The following is a 19977-nucleotide window of genomic DNA, read 5'->3' on the forward strand; positions in this document are numbered from 1 at the left end:
AAGGATTCTGATTGGCCTGCCTACTTTGGGTCACATGCCCATCCCTGGGCCAATCACGATGGCCAGGAGAAAGGGCACGAGGTGCTTAGAGACCCCATCTAATCTCAGGGAGTGGAGGAGGGGTGACTCCCTAGAGACAAGGGAGTGCTGTCATCAGAGGAAAGAGCAGAAAAGATGCCAGACAAACACAACAGACATCCACTCTCAGGGCTCAGGCAGCAAGGGGAACAGGCACTCAAGGAGCAGAGACAGCAGGGAGGTTCTCTGGAAGAGAAGGTCCTAACAGTCTAGGCTGAAGAAGGAGCAGAAGTGGACACCTTGGGAAGCTCCTCCAGTCTCTCTGGAGGTAGGAGACTAACTCTGTGAGGCAGGAGTGGCTCTGGGTGACCCTGGGGGAGCTAGTCAGCTCCAGGGTGTAAAAACAAACCCTAATGGGAGGGATTCCCTGGGAATGGAAAGTAGGTATGCAGAAGGCAGAACACAGGATGTTGCAGAAGTACAGAGGACGCCCCCACACAGGCCTCGGGCTGACTCAAGCGGACGTCTGGGGCCATGGAGGGGGCAGGCTTGGAAGAGAACACAGCTCTGGGCCAGGACTTCCTTCTAGAAGGAGTTGCCTGGAAGGATGGTTTCCAGCCGGGTCGATTTGGCTCACCACCCCCAGACCATAGCCCTCAGCTAGCTACATGCCAGAGGGGTGGCTCAGCATGAGGACCAGTGCCCAGCAGACCCTGGGACCATTTTAATGGCCTAAGGAGAGGCAGGAACCATTAGGCCCAGAAGTTCCTGCTTTAGAGAGATTAACAATGCCACACACCCATTATGAGTCCAAGGCTGTAGGGTTTGCCCTAGATTTGAATCCTCATTCTTCTATTTGATAAGTGTCCTGAACAACTTGCTTCACTCTGAATCTCAGTAAAATTTCCCACATAGAGTAGTTGTACCTACCTGAGGAGTGCTCATGAGGTTCAGATGAGAAGAGGTTGGCATGAGGTTCTCCATCAATGTTTGCCATAGCTATAGCCATGATGTCATAACTTACACTGTCCATGAGATGAGAGCCATGGGCCCCAGACAGTGCAGACAGCCACTCAGAGGCCAAATGACCCCTTGCTGAGGACCCTGTAGAGGACAGTGTGTATTACATTTGGAGCACTTTCCCAGCTCAGGGCCTTTGCACATGCTGTACCTCACACTTGAAACATGCTTCCCTCAGACTCTACATGGCTAGCTCCCCTTCATCCAGGTTTAGGATAAATGTCATCTCCTTATAGAAGCCTTTTCTGATTGCTCTAACTGAAAAAGGAATCCCGCCCCTGCTCTCTGTCCTATTACTTTCTTTTATGGTCTTTCTGTCATTATTACCCTCTGACTTAAATTTATATGTTTTATTTGCTTTTATCTAATTTCTCTCTAGAATATAACCCCACTACGGACAGACACTCATTTCATGCCTATATCTCCAGGCTACCATGGCAGCTGACGGATGCTTACATGTTTATGAAATGAATAAATGAAGAATACCCTGGTAACACTCAGACCTTGCATTTCAGCTGAAGCTCAGAAAGTTCACTCACATCTCCCAAGGACTTACTTGCATCTGGTTTCTCAGGGTTCTTGGCAGTGAAGTCTTGGTTCAAGTCAAGCAGCGAAGACACCAGAGCTGGGCACTTACCTCCTAGACACCCATACCAACCTGGCCCTGGCTGGAGTTCATGTGACCCATCCAGAACCTCTGTGTAGGGTTCAGGAGGGCTGGGTAGGGATTAGCTAGAAAATCCATCAGTCAATTAATGCACATTTGCAGACTGCCTCAGTATCTGCCCTTGGGGAGTGTCCTAGTCTGATCTGAGGAGACAAGGCCTGTTGGATATTCTCCTTGGCCACTGTCCTGAAACCTCCTCCATAGTGCTTAGTAGGTAGTATAATGTCTAACTCTGAATGACAATTTATGATTTCAAACTGGTAAATGTCACTGAGATGCAAACCTGACCCTCCAGTTTGCTGATTGGCTTGACCTTCTCTCTCTGCAAGTGACTATTTTTCAAGGTATAGTCTATGGGCAACCTATAATAAATCATGAGATGCTTGTAAAAAACAAAACAGACTAAACAAAAAACACAGGCTTCTAGCCAGCCTGGACCTGCTAGATCAGAATCTCTGCAGTGGGTTTTGAAAGCTGCATTTTTCTCAAGATTAAATAACTGGGCAAGATCACACAGCTAGAGAGTGGCGGGGGAGGATTCACATTCAGCCAGTTGGGCTCCCAAACTCTTGCCCAGTGGTGGCTCTCTATCCCCCACAGCCGTCCGTCCCACTAGGGACCACACAACTGCCTTCCTAACTTCCTTCTGTACCCTTCTCCCCTTCCAACAAACAGGTCCAGTCTCCCTGCTCATGGCCACCACCTTTCTTTAGTTGCACGCAGTGAATATGTGGGTCTGTCTGTCTCCCCTATAAACTCAGAGGGCAAGCAATGGTATGGGTCACATCTGCATCCCTGGAAGCCAGGACAGGGCCTGGCCAGGACTGACTCTAGCATCTGTGGGTGGCTAGAAGGATATAGTCGCCCAACTAATACTTCCTGTTTCTACCTTGTGCCAGGCCCTTTTTAGATACTCAGAATTCAGCAGTATAAAACCAAACAAAAAAATCTCTTTCCCTCAAGGAGCTCACATGCTATGTGTGAAATACATGCGTGAAATGATAATGCCTTCTGTAAAGCCTGTTGGGAAGTAAATGAAACAAACTGTAAGTGTGGAGAGATAGGTAGAGCTCTGTGAGCCAAAGCAATCAGGGAGAGCTTCCTGCAAGAGGCTTCACTGGCACCACTTTCCTTATTGTTGAAATCTCCTGAAGACTTGGATTTTCTCCCTAGAGCCTCACTCCCCATGGCCAGTGCTAAGGTCCTGGTATATCAGGCACTGTTCTTATAGTTCACAGCCCCTCGATCAGGGTCTGCAGGAAAGGTCTAGAGTACTTGGATAGAGGAGCAGAAGGACAGTTATTAGTGGTTATGTTATGTTATTTCAAGTAAAATCATTGTTGGAATCCAATCCTGACCTGCTTCTCTTGGGTTGCTTTAGGATTGAATACTTAACTTGGAGCAAAGGAGAAGAGTCCATGAGTAGAAGGCATCATTGCTGTTTTGGGTAGAAAATAATTGCAAATAGTCCCAGCTTATGTTTTACCTTAGGAGTCAAGAAAGAGGGATAGGAGATAATCTGGAAGCCTCTCAGATTATGCAACATCTTACAAACCCTGGTGAAAAAAACTGGATTTAACTGTGAGATGGGAAGCCGTTGGAGAGTTTTAAGCAAGGTGATGATGAAAGATCATCAGCTACTTCGAGAGGCAAGAGCAGAAGCAGAGATCAGATGGGGGGTCACTGCCAGGGTCCAGGTGGGAGGTGGTGGGGACTTGGACCAGTAGTAAGAGATGAAGCTGAGAGAAGTGGACAGACATGACTTGGATGCATCAGATGTGGCAGGGGTGAGACACAAGGGAAAGAAGAATCAAGGAAGACCCCAGGTTTGGGATAGATAAATGGGGGTGCCATATTCTGAGACAGGGGAGATAGAGGAAGAGCATATTTAGGGGACAAAATCAAGAGTCCTGTCACGTTCATGCTGGTGGTGGGATGCCCTTCTAAAGATGGAGTCTGTGAGTATGTGAACTTTATGGCAAAAGGAACTTTCTAGATATGATTACATCAAGAATTTTGAGGTGAGGGGCACCTGGAGGGCTCAGTGGTTGAGCATCTGCCTTTGGTTCAGGTCGTGATCCCGGGGTCCTGGGATGGAGTCCCGCATCAGGCTCCCTGCAGGGAGTGTGCTTCTCCTTCTGCCTCTGCCTCTGCCTCTCTCTGTGTGTCTCACAGGAATAAATAAATAAAATCTTAAAAAAAAAAAAAAAAGAATTTTGAGGTGAGGAGATTATCCTGAACCTGATGTCAACACAAGGGGCCTTATCAGTGAAAGAGGGAAGCCAGAGAGTCAGAGGTACTCAGTGTGAGAAGGACTGAGCCCACCCTTGCTGGCTTTGAAGATGGAGGAAGGGAGCTAGTAGTCAAGGGAGGCAGACAGACTCTAGGCGCTGGCAAGGGTAAAGAAACAGCTTCCAGAAGGAACACGGTCCTGCTGACAATTTGCTTTTAGCTCAGAAAGACCCATTTTGAACTTCCAACCAAGTTCTATTCTACCTCTCTCTCTTGCTCACTAAGTTCCAGCCATAGCGGCATCCGTGAACACTCAAACAAGCCACATTGGTCCTGGCCTTTAGACCTGGAATGTTCTTTCCCTGATTCATACATGGCTGGCTCATTTTAATCATCTCGTCATCAGTTCAAACGCCAGCTCCTCAGAAAGGCCAGTCTGGCTCCTGCTCTGCTTACTCTCCCTTCTCTCCAACCCCGACCACAGAGGCTGGCTTTGCTGAGATATGAATGTGTTGTTACCTCTCTTCCCCACTACCAGGAAGGTCCATGACAGCAGGGAACTCATTTATCATTTACTAATGAATTCCTAGCACTTGAGCCAGAGCCTAGAACAGCCTAGAACATAGTAGATGCCCAATAAAAATAAGTCAAATAAAAATAAATGTGGTTTAAAGAAGAAGGGGAACTTGGCTGGCTCAGTCAAGAGTGTGTAGCTCTTGATCTCGGGGTTCAGTTTGAGCCTTATGTTGTGTGCAGAGATTACTTTAAAATCTTTTTTAAAAATAAAAATGAAGAAGAAGAAGAAGACGACGACGACGACGACAGTCCATGGTCTATGTCTGCAGAGATCTAGAATCAGAATGCTATCAATCAGCACCCCTTGAATTCACTGAGCCTACTCTGTGCTGCTTTGTGGGACAGATGGCCAGAAGTTGGCCTCACTATTTGCAGGAGCTCACAGCCCAGGAGGAATGCGTCAAAAGGAGGGGCAGGCTGAGAACTCAGATACAAGACCCTTCTGGCAAGTGCTGCAGAGCAGAGGAATTAGAACCCCGGGAACTGGGAGGGGGCTGACTCTGCCTGGGAGGAGAAAGGAGGAGCTGCTATCTAAGGAGCTGGGGGTCTGCAGGCCTGGAAAAAGGTCCAGAGAAAGCTCTGGCTTAGCTCTTTCTGAGAAGGCAATCCCTGTTAATTTAAGGCAATTCTCTCTGAGGAATACAAGCAACCTAAGATCCAATTTTTGCCCTAAATAGTTTGTAATCTGGCTATAGAGACAAGCAATAGACATGTCCAGGGCAGTGTCAGGAGGGACGTGGCGCAGAGAAATTAAGAGTTTGGGTTTGGGATCAAGCAAGACTATGCTATATCCACTCCCACTTCTGCCCTGACTGCTATGCCACAGTTTCCTTACAGGAATTTTCCCTTCTTTACCGAATTGTCATGAGGCATGAAGGCAGATAATAAACATAAAGTGCTCAGCACAGAGCCCTGCACTCAATAAGTGTTCAATAAAAGGCAACCACTTATTATTAAAATGAGCAAGTGGAACACTGGTGGGACTCTCTTCCTATTGAGATTCCAGGGGTAAGAGGGGAGGGCAGCGTGGCCAAGAGAGGAATGTCTGGGTTATAGAGATTCCACTGGGCTCTGGATCTCCAGGATCTCCAGATGGAGGCCTCCTTAAGAGTGAGTACAAGGTCCAAAGGGTCTGTGACAGGATCCAGAAATCTGCAACTTCACCACCACACCCCCTGCCCTGTGCTGTTCAGGTCTCTCAAGGCTGGGGACCCTTGCCCTCAGGGTGGCCGTGCTCAGCAGGCCAGCCTCCTCTGGTTTTGCCCTTCAAAGCAGCAGCATTTGGGTGCGTTTCTCTTGGAGGCTGGATGCCTCAACCTTGCCTTTCAATGTGTAGTCGATTGTTGGAGAAATCCCTGGTCCACAGAGCCCTGGGCCCTGTGTAAAAGGCAAGCAGTAGGACCTGAGGAGCCCTGCATAAGAATCTACAGAATGAGACCAAGAAAGCTACAGAAAATTGAGCTCCTGAAAACACTGGCTCACTCTGCCCTCTGCTACTGGTGCTTGTCCCCCATAACTGCACCTCCTGAGCTCCTTCATCTTCCATGGCCTAAACACCACCTCTCTGGTCCCACTCCCACCCAAGACTGAACTCCACCCTCCCATCAGTGCCCATGCTCATCTGTGACTACGAGTATCTCATCACGTTGTGGGGTCTGGGTACATCATCTCCCAGCCCAGACTCCCTTCCTCACACACATCTGTTCATTCACCGCTCTAACCTCAGCTCCCAGCAAGCCCTGTGTACTCAGCAGGACCTGCATGAATCTTCCAGGTCTCAGTGGAGGAGAAGTGTTAATTTTCTCCCCTCCCCCTCATCCCTCAAGACATTAAAAATTTTAGAAGGCAAGACTGACATCCAACACTGGCCTTGCTCTACAATCAGCCTAAATACTTGGTGGAAGGCTCACTTTCTTGAAGTCAGGACTTCTCAGGGTTCCTAGCAACTAATGCTGGGCTATTCTCACATAATCCAGATTTCCTAGCAAAGCAGGGTTTCTACATGCTGATTCAGTCTTACTTAATGACTGGAGATGACCTGTTTTCCACTTTTCAGCCCATGTGGTGGCCACGTTGAGGAAGCCAAAGGGAACCAGCACCTGGAACCAAGATCAAGGACCATTGGCTACACATTGTCTTTATATTTAATCTACAACCAATGGTTTCCCATCCGGTTTAGAGCGAAGTCTTTACATGGCTATTCTCCCTCCCCATGATCAACCCCAGCCTCTAACCCTCTGCTCCTTATTTCCCGGACATGATCTCCTGCAACTCATCTCAACCAGAGTTTCTCAGATTTGGCCCTAGCCATCTTCAGGGCTGGATAATTCTTGGGGAAGCAGCGGAGGACAGCATCCCTGGACACTAGTAGTACCCACCACAAGTTCTGACAACAAATAATGTCTTCAGACACTGTCCTGGGGCCAACTAGGGGAGCAAACTCACCCCCTGTTGGGGACCACTGGTCTTAACTACTTCATTCCAGTCCCACAGCCCTCCTTGCGGTGGTCCTTGCTTTCAGCTCCAGGTCTTTGCATTTACTCTTCTCCCCTCCTGGAGGGCTGGAGGGCTTTCTCTTGCACTTCTGAGTCTTTACAAATGTTATCTGCTCTTCCAGACCTTCCCTATTTAAAATTGCAACCATCCCAATAATTCCTAAAACCCTTCTTGGCCAGATTTTTTTCCATGGCATTTACCACTATCCCACATACCACAAGTCTTACTCATTTTGCTTAGTTGTCTACCAACCTCCAGTAGAATGTAGCCCTCTGATTATGAGATTTCATTTGTTTGTCTGCTGTTTTGTTTAGATCTTCTCTGCCCACTGCTGCATCCCTGGGCTTAGGTCTGTGACTGTCACATAGCCTCACTCACCAAGTACTCACTGAATAAATGAATGAACTGTTCTGATTCCTTCCCAGAAGCTCCTGGCTCAAAAGATAGGACAAACCTGAGTCACTTCTAGCTCTATCACCATCTAACCCATGGGGGCACTTTGTGGAGGGGGAGGGGGGGATGGACTCTGTGCTGGACCTATAAACATCTTACCCTTTCCTGCATCAGTATTTCCTTTAACTCCCCCACTTTTGAAGATAGAGAAGATCACACAGCACAAGGGCTTTCAGAGCTGGTTATTAACCAGCAGACATTCTCTTTTCTTTTCTTGCCTCTGTTTTTATGGCTATATATGTCACAGGAATGCATGTGCAGCCTCACAATACCCCTGTCCTTGGGCCCAAGCCATATATATGTAAATATTTATATATATATGTACGTGTGTGTGTACATATGTGTGTATGTATATATATATATATATATATATATCACAAAAGTTATGCAAGTGATAATAACAACTGACCTTTTCTGAGTGCATCCTGAATTCCAGGCATTGTGCTAAGCAAAGGCATCTCCTTGCTTAATCCTCCAAACACCCCTGTGAGGTTGGTTTTGTTATTATTGTCATCCCACTTTTACAGATGAGCCGCAAGAACTGCAGTGTCTGATCCAGAGACACACATCGGAGTATGAAGCCAAACTGGAATGGTCTAACTCCAGCGGCCTCTCATTCCTAACCACCACAATAACCGCCTGTCTCAAAAGATGTGCTATTAGAAAGGCAAAGAGTAAGAAAGGAGAGTCCACTGCATTCCCCAGAAGAAACTGCTGATAGCTGATAACTTTTATACTAGAGTGTTTTTTATACCAGCACAATGCACGTTAAGTACATAAAAAGGTCTGTAGAATATGAAAACACACACCTGTCTGGGTAAGCGGGTTTTCCCTTTTCCTGCAATACTACTGCCAGACTTTCTGTCCCATTTTTTTTTTTCTCTCTCTCTCTGATAATACATTTTGGACCAGACCTTTAAACTTCACTAAGTTGATGCCTCCCTTCCCAGGAGTTTTAGGTTGCTGCACTGGCTGCCAGGGTTCAAGATGAGTGATGTCATGAAGACAAGCTAAGGCTGAAGCAAGAGGTGGTATATAATATGTGCTGGCCAGACAGCAGCTCTATGGGTTTGGACTCTTAACTAGGTCCAGAGATGCCTGTAGAAGGGGTGTTTGGTTGTTGCTGCTTTTGTTTTTAGCTTAAGTGGCTTAGGGTACCATCACCTTGGCTAAGAAATGAATAGGCTTCCCACCTGGATAAGAGGTTCTCAAAGACAAGCTCTCCAGAGCAGCCCCAGGAAACACCTTGGAGACTGGGCCGAGAGACCCAAGGGCTTCCATTATTCAGATCCTTAAGTATGAGAAGCATGACTCACTGCTCAGCTCCCAGGGATAGCCACTGTGCTAGGCGCCAAACTCCTGGCAGTTAATTCATTTACTCTGCACAATCCTATCAGGTATGTCTCACTATGTCCATCTTAAAGATGAGAAATTGACACTGAGAGGGGTTAATAATTCATCTAGGAGCACATAGCTAGTAGGATGCAGTACTGTGTCTAAGGCCTCAAAGAATCATAGCAGAAGGTTGGAGCTGTTTGAAATCTTGTAATTCCAGCCCCTGATTCCGTATAAATGAAGCACACAGCCCAGGGCTCTGACAAAGCTGGCTGCAGGCTGCACAGCCAGTATAAGGAATTGGCTAACGTTCTGGTTTTTCAAACTACATTTGCTGTAACAAACCTCCAGGGAAGTTGGTGGAATTGAATGAAATAGACTCAGTGTTGCATCCTGGTGGCCCACAGGCATTGGAAGAAATGACTTCCTGAAGAGGACTTGCCCACAGCTAAACAGAATTAGCTGCCTGTCAATAGGAATCAAGGGTGGGGATCCTAATCTGTAACTTCCCCCAAAGAGAAAAGCCCTACACCTGCCAAGGAGAGTCAGCTGATAGAGCTGCCCCAAGGGGAGTGTGGGGTGTAGGGATATTATTTCCAGAAACCTAAGACTCCAGAGAAACTGATCCTTCAAACAGACCCACTCCCTCCAGCCAGCCACTTACCAACAGGGACAGTCCTTGAATCTGGAGCACTAACCCCAATCTGCCAAAACCACACTTGTAGCCCCCTGGAAGTACTTCTTTTTTTCAACCCATTCTTGAAACAAATGCAACCCTCTGTCCAAAGGGATATCAGGAAATATGTCCTTCAATGGGAGACTCGGGTAAACAAATCATGCTAAAATGTACACTGTGGAATCACCAGAGGGCCCCTCCCCCAAAGAATAAAGGGCATCCACAAGATGACAGGGTCACTGAGATCTACTGGTAAATGGGGTGGGGTGGGGTGGGAACGAGTTTACAGAATGATGAGCAGAATAAAGAACTGAAAACAGGCAAAGATACAAAAGGAATATCACAACTTCACAAGGAAAAATTTGGAAAACAGAGGAGGGGAGGATCACCCCTCCCCCACCTCCCACTCTGAAAGATGGGTTGTAGGGTTTGATATGTTCCTCTCTGGTCTCCTTATCAGATGTTTCACCTAAGGTGGCAGTCAGCACACAGTGGAGTGGGACCAGGGCACGAATCACAGGGCTTCCCCTCTCTACCAGGGTGAACCTCAGTCTCCAGATCTGTTCCGTGGGAGTAACTGCACCCTCTCAGGGCTGTTGTATGGATTAAATGAGGCCAATAGGGAAAGCATGTAGAAGTGGCTTTAGGAAATAGCGCTCCATAAAGGCAGCTATTGTTATTATGTGTAATCTGCCATTTCCCTTAACATTTTAAGATAATTGATTCTGAATGTTATTCAGAGGCTTTGAAAACATCACATCTCACGGCTGCTGGATATACCAATTTCTTCACCATTCTCATGAGAAATGTTTTGGCTGCTTCCATTTTTACCTTCTTATAAATAGCTCTGTGATGAACACTGTTGTGAATATAGCTTTACCTCCCCCGGATTTTGGAGATTTTCCTTAAGATCACTTCCCAGAAGTGGAATTACTAGGTCAAAGGGTAATAAACGTTTTTAGACACCATATACATAACACCTGCTTACACGAAGCAGGTGTTTTCTCCTAGATCTAACTGCCCCCACCTTCTCTCGGGTCCCAGAGCCCCCCTGCACCCCACTGGGGTGATCTCCCTGGAGACGACACCTGCCTGCCTCCCCCTCCCACTCCTGTGCTGCCTCCTATTCTGTCTCTTTCAGCTACAGAGCCTTTCTCCTCTCTGCCTGAGTAAATGCTCCCCGGTTTTCACTCCTTACACTTTCCCCAGCCTGCCCTGACTGCTTGGGCCCTCAACCATTTCCTTTCCCTCCGATTTTAACCACTGGCCTCTTGAATCTATAACCAAGCCCAGCCTGACTTGTGGACCCTCCTCTTTCAGAATCAGGTGCGTAACGCCCAATAGTAGGTCCCTAAAGTCGGGAACGAAGTCCTGAGCTCCTTCTTCTTCCTTCCCCACTCAGCCCAGAGCTGGGCAGTAGGGTGCTAAGATCATACTGCTTTTCATTATTCAATGGGCAAAGTGTCTTACTAGGGTCAGCTACGGAACAGGCTAGAGATTATGGCTGCAAGGGCCTTAGGAGCTGGCTTTTTGGACGGAGGGAGAGAGGGAAAAATAAATAATCGAATGTAACCACAAAGAACAGGGCCTTTGACGCAGGTTTATAACAGAGGAAAGAGAAGGGAGGGGTCAGCCCAACCAGGTGGGTTTGCTCAGGGCATTATACTTGAATGTCTTGCTGTGTGATCCTGAACAGGTCACCTAGCCTCTCTGAACCAGAGTGCCCCCAATCTACACTAAGCTCTCTTTCACTGGGATGTAATTCACAGGTTAAATGAGTTATTTAGGTGAACTTGCCTGGCCAGAGGCATGCAGCAGGTGCTCAATAGATGTTTCTCATGGTGAGATCTCAGCAGAGACATGTGGGTTAATAAACTGTCTGGGGTAGCACTGGCAAAGTGCTTGAGGCTATGAGATTTATGCTGGCCTGTTCTCTTGGGAACTAGGCTGTTGGGTGCTCATTTCTTCCAGCAAGAAGCAGGTTTCTTGAGGGGTCTAGCTGCCTGGGTCTTGAGGCCAGAGCCCGGAGCGACATGCTTAGGGGCTGGCATCTGCTAGGCATGATATATACATACAAGGAGTTTGGTCGTGAATCATCTTTGCTTCCAGTGCGGTGAAGCAGTGGGATAGAATGTTGAAAATGCGTCCTTTTACATCCTTTTTCTGGGCACGCAGCAAACTTGCTCCCACTTACACTGCAAATCATCCTGCCCTAATAGGGAGGACTTTGGACAAGCTGGCTGAGGCATGGAGGCTTCCAGGGGTGATGTCACCCAGGGCTCCAGGAATACCAAGGGCACCAGGCTAAGTTCTCTAGTTATTCATCTTCCCTGTAGTCAAGGCAAGCTCGGTGCAGGCCCATCTCTGTAACAGTTGCAGCTCAAGGTTTTGGCCAAGGTCAGGCCTGTTAGCAGTGTCTTTTGGTGGTGGGGGTGGAGCAGGGATTACTGGCCTCAAGTTTAGATTTAAAGTTGAGAGAATCCTTAGACACCATCCAATTCGATCCCCCTTCCCTTTTGTGGAGGGGAAAACCGGGCTCAGAAAGGTTAAGACAGGGACGCCTGGGTGGCTCAGCAGTTGAGCGCCTGCCTTCGGCTCAGGGTGTGATCCTGGAGTCCCAGGATCGAGTCCCATGTCGGGCTCCCTGCATGAAGCCTGTCTCCCTCTGCCTATGTCTCTGCCTCTCTCTCTCTGTGTCTCTCATGAGTAAATAAAATCTTAAAAAAAAAAAAAAAAAAAAAAAAAAAGGTTAAGACAGCTATAGCAGGAGTTCTAAGCTAAGACTTGACCCTGGGTCTCCTGACTCCTGGTACCTTGCTCTTTCCAAACCACACAGATGCAATAAGTTTCATCATTTTCTGTTCTATCTGGGGTTACCTCTCAACCCACCCTGGCTCTCCCCATATACAATAATCACTCTAATATTGACAATAGAGCTACTATTTATTGGATAAGTTCTGACGTAAGCACCAGGCCAAATGTTTAGAATGTATTATCTAAGCCATTCAACACTTCTAGACATTAAATACTATAACTCCTTGCTACTCAAAGTGTGGTCTGGGGACCAGCAGTATCGGCAACCCCTGGGAGCTGGTTGGAAATGCAGGCTCTCAGGCCACACAATGATGATCTGCATGTTTCAGCAGGTTCCTCTGATTTCACGCACATCAAGTTTGAGAAGTGCTGCCGTAACTGACATTACTTTGGAGGCCAAGAGACTGCAACACAGAGAAGGGAAGTCGCTCCTGCCCGCAGGGTCCCCACAGCAGGTCAGGTGGCAAAGCTCGGGAGTCCTCTTGGTCAAAGACCTTGCTCAAGGAATGTTTTCCACTAGCTCTGGGCCAGGAGAGATAGGATTCCAGACCCCACCTTTCCTAAGAGCAAGGAAATTACTGATAGAAAATAATTTCCCAAGCACTTTATAAGGTACTTTAATGCCTATTGTTTGGTTTCTACTTTACAACTTACTAACTATCCCAACTTGACTCAAGTAGCTAGCTCAGGAGAGTTTCCACCATGTGTTCAAGGCTACACAGGGGCCAACATGGAAATGTTTCCTGTTTCCCCAAGGACAAAGTGGTATCCTGATGGCAAGAGAGGTGACTGTAGGTAGCACACAGATGAAAATCTCCCATTTGAATTGTCATATATTTTAATCTTTACTACCGAAAATAGGATTAGATTATTAAACCCCAGATCCTTTTGTTTAAGACAGAATAAGGGATTTTTTGTTTATTTGTTTAAATGAGTCTCTGTAAAATTAATTTTGGGAATGACAGAGGAGGTAGTATTCAGATATTGCAAAATCCATGAAGGTGGGAAAAGACTGGAGTCTGGGAAACATCTTCAAACACCACAAGACACACAGGGAGAGGGGAAAAGAGAGAGGGAGGGAGAGGGGAAAAGAGAGAGGGAGGGAGAGAGGGAGAAGGGAAGGGGCAGCCAAAAGAGCTCTACCCAGAGTCTGTTGACATTTCAAGTCTGGGTGGTTTCTCCCATCCTCCTTGTCCCCAGGGTATCTTACTGTGTAGTTAATATTAGGCTCACTCAAGGGCACACACTCACCAGTAAATACACACACACACACACACACACAAACACACACATACAAGTTGCCACAGCCATTTATCTTTCTGCCTGGAATCTAGAATCTCTAGGTTGAAGCTGGGGAGACCACACACTTGCTCCTTCTAACTTCCTCCCGCCCCAGCCCACTTCCTATAGCATTCAAAAATGCCCCCACATTATCAAGACCAAATTTGAACAGCAGAATAAGAAATGAGCTGAGGCTGGATAGGAGGATCAAACCCTGCTCCTATCCTTCAGAGATAGATAGTCTGTGGCTCCTCAGTGGAAGGGGAAGAATTACATTTCTTTGCTTTGGTACTTTCTCTCCCACATCATCTTTTCCTTTCTCTAATCATATCCAGGGATTTTTTTTTTTTTTGGTAGAACCCAGAACTTTGAATGAATGGACATTCTCTGCTGCACCCAGGTTTCATTCAGGGATCACAAGTAAAGAGTTCTGGCAAATAAACAAGTCTTCCAGGAGTCTGGAAAACTATTACTGTGAGGAATGAGGACTACTGTCTTAGAAAAGAGATAGCAGGGTAGGGACAAGATGACTATTCAAATATTTCAAACAGGGTATAGATTTATACTGTGTACTTCTCTGACCTAGAAGCAAAGGATGGAAGATACAGGGAAGTCAGCTCCAGCTATGTGATCTGGGCCAACTGTAAAGTGGAGGCAACAGTACTTACATCATAGGGTGGTTGTTAAGAATAAGTGAAATGCTCAGGACATCCCTGGCATCTCATAATATCTCAGAACATGCTTGTTTCCTTTTTTGGCCTCATTCAAAAATGTCTCCTGAGACAGTAAGTTCCTTTCTGGAAAATTTCAAGGTAGAATTAAAATTCCTTACTACTAAGGTTCTGTGCTTTGGTGCTACTCATCACTTATCACAAAGAAAAATAATAGCTCGCATAGGGCCCTCACTGCGCTCCAGGCACACAGAGGAGAGCTTTTTGTAGGCACTTTATTTAATCCTTTCATCAGCCCTTCTAGGTAGGTACTATTATAACCCTCCCCCCACTTTTTTTTTCTTTTCTCTACATAAGAGAATTGTGGCTTAGAAAGGTGATATAACTTGCTCAAGTTCACACAACAGTAAGATGCAGACCAGGGACTTGAACTTTAGGATGTTACACTCCCAAGTCCTTGCTCTTAGAATTGGCAAGGTTATTTGTCAGATCTCAACTCCTCTTCCAGGCTCACCTGCTCTAATACTCTAGGCTTTAGCCATCTCTTTTCATAAAATGTCTTCATTTCTCAGCATTTTCAAAATCACCCAATTTTGCAATTATTATGTGAACTGCTTCTTTTCTCTCCTACCTTACTATAACTGGGTCTGGGGATTTTTACTCTTTTTTTTTTTTTTTTAATTTTATTTTATCAGGGAGCTGGATTCCTCGCTGCTCCTTTTTCTTTTTTTTTTTTTTTTAAGATTTTATTTTTTTATTTATTTATGAGAGACACAGAGCGAGCAAGAGAGAGAGAGAGAGAGAGAGAGAGGCGGAGGGAGAAGCAGGCCCCATGCAGGGAACCTGATGTGGGACTCGATCCAGGGTCTCCAGGATCACGCCCTGGGCTGCAGGCAGCGCTAAACCGCTGCACCACCAGGGCTGCCCTGGGGATTTTTACTCTTAAATATTTCCCTGTACTCAGCAGACTTTCAGAAGAACAAGTCTGTAGGCATCTTATAATTCTTTGATTGCCAGCTGAATTAGGCACCTCTTCCCTGCCATACCCTACCCCCATCTTTTTTTCCTGTGCCATTAGAAAAGTCTTTTCACTCCCATTTTACAGAAGAGGAAACCGAATGTACCCAGTGCATCAGGATTTGACCAAGTAAATGCTTTGCTGATGGATAGTATTAGCAACAACAGCTATACAAATATCTTTTGCTTGCATCATGTAATACGGCTTTATGTACATTCTGTCATCATCAGTCACCATTAGCAAATAGACACTAATGTCCCTATTTTATAGAAGAGGAAACCATGGCTCTAAGAGGATGAGTGATTCTCAACAGTCACACAGCAAGTGCTGTTTGGACTTATGAGGAAGCACTGTATTGATTCCAAGAAACCTGGGGGCAAGGGAGAAAGAGGTCCATGGGGAGAAAAAGAGCCACCCTACACAAAAAGCATTTTACAAATATTAACTCAAGAATCAAAGCTGGTTACAGCAGAGATTGGATAAGAATCCAGATCTTTGACCCCTAGTCCAGTGCTTTTTCCTTTATGCAAGATGGTGGGAAGCAAGTCTAGGATCCAGACCTGTCTGGCAGCCTTGATTTGGGATCATAAGCCTAAGAGACAGCAGTGCTTTTATTAAGAAAAAGAAGGGGGGTGTGGAGGGGAAGCAGCATTTTCACTTCCCTGCACTTCCCTTATCCACAATAAGCCCGTGCTACCTGTATCATCAGAAACAAAGAAGGGGAAGGCAAAGTCATCCTTCTGAAAGGACCCTGAGGCTGGCCCTGGGGTTGCTCTGGGCTCCTCCCTGGCATTTTTGGGTACTCTCTGATCCATCACCACAGGCCATCTGGGTCCATCTTATGGGCAGGGGGATGGGAAGCAGGGCTGGGGAAGAATTCTAGAAGTTCCTACTGAGACTGAAGTGAGCAGACACAGACACAGGAGTTCCCAGGTCCGTGAAACACCCTGACATTGGAAGCTGAATGCTGTAGGCCCACATCTTTTAAAAAAAAAAAAAAATTTAAGATTTTATTTATTTACTCATGAGAGACAGGGGGGTGGGGGGCACAGACACAGGCAGAGGGGGGAGCAGACTCCATGCAGGGAGTCCAACACGGGACTCAATCCCCGGTCTCCAGGATCACACTGGGCTGAAGTGGCGCTAAACCGCTGAGCCACCCGGGCTGCCCCCACATCGTTTTTAGAAGGGGCACCCATGACCCTCCAAAGGGTAAGAATCCCAGATCACAATGATGAACCAGAGCTTCAAGGTTGGGATGACTGCTCAAACAAGCACCAAGAAACCTAAAAAATCTTGTCTCCCTCTGAGAGTACCTGGCAAGGGTAAGAGAAGTATGAATAGAACAAGGTCCTGCCTCATGTACATCTCACAACATTAATTTGAATTCTGCTTTTTTTCCCCCTGAGCCGATCCTTTCCCCCATTCAAAGCAGTAGGGTAGACAGGCATAATTATTTACAGCTCCAATCTCAGACACCCTCCTCTTTCTGCCTGGCCTGTAGTTGATAAAGTACAGTTTCTGATCCTGGGGGCAGTGTGTCCACAGCTTCTTATCTGGTCTCCTTACCCAGGGACTAAGCCTCTGATTTCCATACTGTGGCCAACTTTCTTCCCAGGTGCTTCCTAAAAAGCCAGCTGCAAGTCTCAGCAAGCACTGAATTCCATTCTACCACACTGATCCAGCTCCTACCATGTGCTAGGTGTTATGACGCAGTCACAGTTGGTGGAATAAATTCTCAGTGTGGCCTGGGAGACTGCAGGTTAATGGCAGGACAGATAACACTCACCTGTCAGGTTGGGGGAGGGAGAAACTGCACAAAGGTGAGACACCACCCCACCACCCCCTGCCTAGGAGGACAACTGATTAACAGGCTCGGGATTGAGGGGGTAGCTTCTTGGAGGTGCAACAGTAGCTCTGGAGCTGTGTATGAAGGGGAAGGATCCCTCTGCGAAGGAATGGGGGAGGCCTTGTAGTACTGTAGGAAGGGCAGAGGCAGTAAAATGCTGGGCAAGTTTGGGAAATAGGCAGCAACTAGAGCCTGGGTTGTGGGGGGGGAGGAGGGGCAGAAAGGAAGGAGAGAAACAAGGTTAGAAGTGGGTTATGGCCAACTGGCCAGAACAAGAAGGACCTTGGTGTTCCACTAAGGAATTTGGATTTTATCAGACAGTGCGTAGGTGTCATTGAGGGTTTTAGAGCAAAGCAGGTGGGCTCTATGCTCAGATCTATGCCTAAAAAGATCACATTGTAGAGGATGAGAGAGCAAGGAGAGAGCTTGGAGATTGGGAAACAGGACATGACTATACAGCCCAGCATGGGAGATAATGGGGCTCTTTAACTACAGCCAGGGGTGGGACCAGCTACATAATTTATGGGGGCTGGTACAAAAAAGAAAATGCATGGTTTCTCGTCCAAAAATTGTTAAGAATTTCAAAAGAGCGACAGCAGAGCATTAAAGTAAGCAGGGGCCCTGTGTAGCTGCGCAGGTCAGACACCCACGAAGCAAGCCCTTCCCCAGGACTGGAAAGGGCAAGTCAGAAGAGAAATCTGGAAGGCAGAGTCCTGGAATCTGGGATCATGCTGGACGTGGAGAGGCTGACAGATGACTTTTCTGCAATGGTTGCCAGGTCACCCCGCTGCTTACTGGGCACCCCCTTGGGTGGTCCTTGATCACCTCTAACTTAACATGCCTGAATTTCAGCCCCTTCTCCTCCTGCTGCTACTCACCCAGATCTGTTCCTGTAGGTTCCCTAATCTAAAGGTGTCACCATTCACCCAATTACCCCAGTTGAAAACCTTGGCGTCACCCTCTGTCTCCCCATCCCGACCCTTCCGGCAATTTACTTCCTAAATGTTTCTCCCATCTGTGTGGCCTCTCCAATCGCTGCTATCACTGCCAAGTTCCGGCAGGCCCTTATCAGCTCAGGCCTGGATTACCCACAAAAGCCTCCTATCTGGCTCCCTGACTCCAGTCTGGACCCCTACCCCCACTCTCAAATAAAACATCCATCCTCCACAGTGCTGCCTCACAGAGGTTCCCAAATAAATGTCCCCCCGACCAGGTCACTGTAAGACACCTCATCCAGGGCTACCCCAGCCAGAGGGTAAGATCCAAATGCCTTAAATGACACACAAGGCCCTCTGTCACCTGACCCTGCTTAATTTTCTAATAAATGCCAGAGTGTCTTAGTCTCTCACAAACCTCCAGCACACATCAAGCCAGCATTTTGTTTTTTCTTTACCTCTAGCAGTTTCCTCTGCCTGGAATGCCTTCCTTCCTCCCCCTTCAGTGGCCTGGCTAACTTCAATTCATTCCTTGAAGTTTCCCTCAGCTCTCCTCTCCTGCTCTGGGAGGCCCTCTCAGGTCCCCCCACTCCCCACACCCTGGATGCTATTCCATACGGACTGCAGGACCTTAAAGAGGCCTGTGGCTGTGCCAAGCCTCCTCTCTGGGCTGGGGGCAACCAGTCTTGCTCACTCGGGTGTCCAGCACCCAACATGGAGCTGGGCCATGTGGGTGCTCCATACATGTGTGGCTCTGGGCTGAAACATCTGGTGGTGGATGTTGCTGGTGACACTGGAGGCAGGTGCAAACTGCAGGGAAGGCTGGCAGGAATAACCCCAAAGAGAGACCCCCCCCCCACATCACATCTTCCTTAGGGCTCCAGGGGCAGGGCCAGGACAGTGCTCAGATTGAATGCAGCTGTGACCCAATAACAACTATCTAGCGTCCGGTTTGATTGCATTTGATTTCAGAATTTGATCTCTGCTTCCTTCTAGAAACCTCATTCTCCTGTGTCTAGTAAACAAGCACCTTTTTCGTGGAAGCAGGCTGTTTTGTACTGAGCAGCTCCCTCCCTGCTCCAGCTAATAAAACGAAAATGGTGGGTCTCCAAGCTGGAGAGTAGAGGCAGGTTCCCTCACACCTGTTCCTGCAGCCAGCGGAGCCCTGGCACGAAGCTGGCCCTCAATGAATGCCTGCTGAATGGGTGAACGTGCCCCGTTCACCAAGATTGGGGATGGGAAGCCTGAAGCTGCTGGGGACTGCTGGGGAGCAGACAGCCTGGGATTAGGCTTGATCCACAGATAATCCCCCAAATCCAGAAGCCACCTGGACAGTTGCCTGGACTGAGCTCCGTCAACGGATGCATGTTGACGCTGCAGCCGATTCCGTGATAGATTTTCCAGGGGCCAGAAGACGGCTCCTCAAAAATAAAAAAAAATAAAATATAAAAAACAATTATTCTCATTATTGTTGAAGTGTTACAGAGAAAAAAGGACTGCCCATCCTTTGAGGGCAGAATCCATTTGGGGAGATAAACTGCTGGCTCTTCTCTCCATTTTGACTTTGAGGTTGCCTTTATTTTATTCTTTTTTAAGATTTTATTTATTCATGAGAGACACAGGAGGAGACGCAGGCTCCACGCAGGGAGCCCGACGCGGGACTCGAACCCGGGACCCCAGGATCAGGCCCCGGGCCGAAGGCAGGCGCTGAACCGCTGAGCCACCCGGGGATCCCCGAGGTTACCTTTATTACAGAAAACGTCAAGCACACAGAAACGTGGAGAAAACAGTGTAAGGAGCCCAGCAGACGGTGGCCGTGCCTGCACTCCACCGGTCACCGACGCAAACCCAATCTGGAGTCTTCCATAGCTCATCCCTAGAGGCGAAGCGCGAAGCACGTCGTTCCCGCGTCAGGCCTCGGGGAAGCCCAGGCTCC

General features: G+C 47.5%; 1 long non-coding RNA gene across 4 annotated transcripts in view; it reads right to left on the reverse strand.

The window, feature by feature from the left end:
* The window catches only part of LOC102156502, a 38988-nt gene that overhangs the window by 18702 nt on the left and 309 nt on the right, over window positions 1–19977 (reverse strand). For 2 of the 4 annotated variants that reach the window (XR_005380601.1, XR_005380597.1), the window contains exon 1: window positions 949–3833. This is a non-coding gene — a long non-coding RNA (uncharacterized LOC102156502). Of the gene's footprint in view, window positions 1–948; window positions 3836–19785; window positions 19918–19977 lie in introns of those variants that run through there. The other 2 variants (XR_005380600.1, XR_005380602.1) reach the window with 2 other exon arrangements.

This window comes from Canis lupus, chromosome 28, assembly GCF_011100685.1.
Source record: "Canis lupus familiaris isolate Mischka breed German Shepherd chromosome 28, alternate assembly UU_Cfam_GSD_1.0, whole genome shotgun sequence".
Lineage (NCBI taxonomy): Eukaryota > Metazoa > Chordata > Mammalia > Carnivora > Canidae > Canis > Canis lupus.